The following is a 776-nucleotide window of genomic DNA, read 5'->3' on the forward strand; positions in this document are numbered from 1 at the left end:
TATATATGAGCATGTCTAGATATGCAAGTATATGTATGAGAATACATACATGCATACATACATACATACATACATACATACATACATACAAACATACATACATACATACATGCATAAATACATACAAACATACATACATACATACATGCATAAATACATGCATACATGCAAACAAACAAAAATACCCTGTTGTTGTTGTTGAAATTCCAATTAAGGAGTCTTGGATCTAGGTTAGAAAGAAGTTCTTTTTCTATTGGCAAGAAATCGTTAAATAAACTAAATAATGACATACATACATACATACATACATACATACATACATACATACATACATACATATACATGTACTAATATACTAATATACGTATATATAAAATATACGAGGGTGTGTTGAAAAGATCCTGACTGAGTAAAAGAAAGTACAGGAGTATCAGTTAATTATGATTTTATTCAACATATTCCTCTTCTCAGATTAACACTCTGCAGTGGTACTTCAGTATTTTCCTAAGCCCTGTAAAAGATCTCAGAAGGTTATGCCTCCAACCGGGCCTTTCGCGATACCGTTAAGGCCAGCATCTTTTCAGTGTGTGTCTGCGAGTGCATGTATGTATTCTTATGTCTAGAGTCAATGTCTGTAAGTCTAAGTGGATGAATAAACAGGTAAAGTTCTTCATCGTCATAAGTCGAAACATCTGTGTGTGCATTTGTGTATGTATCCACATGTTAGCATAAGTGTTCACATATATATATCTATATATATATATATATATATATAT

The sequence above is a fragment of the Octopus bimaculoides genome, chromosome 9, assembly GCF_001194135.2.
Source record: "Octopus bimaculoides isolate UCB-OBI-ISO-001 chromosome 9, ASM119413v2, whole genome shotgun sequence".
Lineage (NCBI taxonomy): Eukaryota > Metazoa > Mollusca > Cephalopoda > Octopoda > Octopodidae > Octopus > Octopus bimaculoides.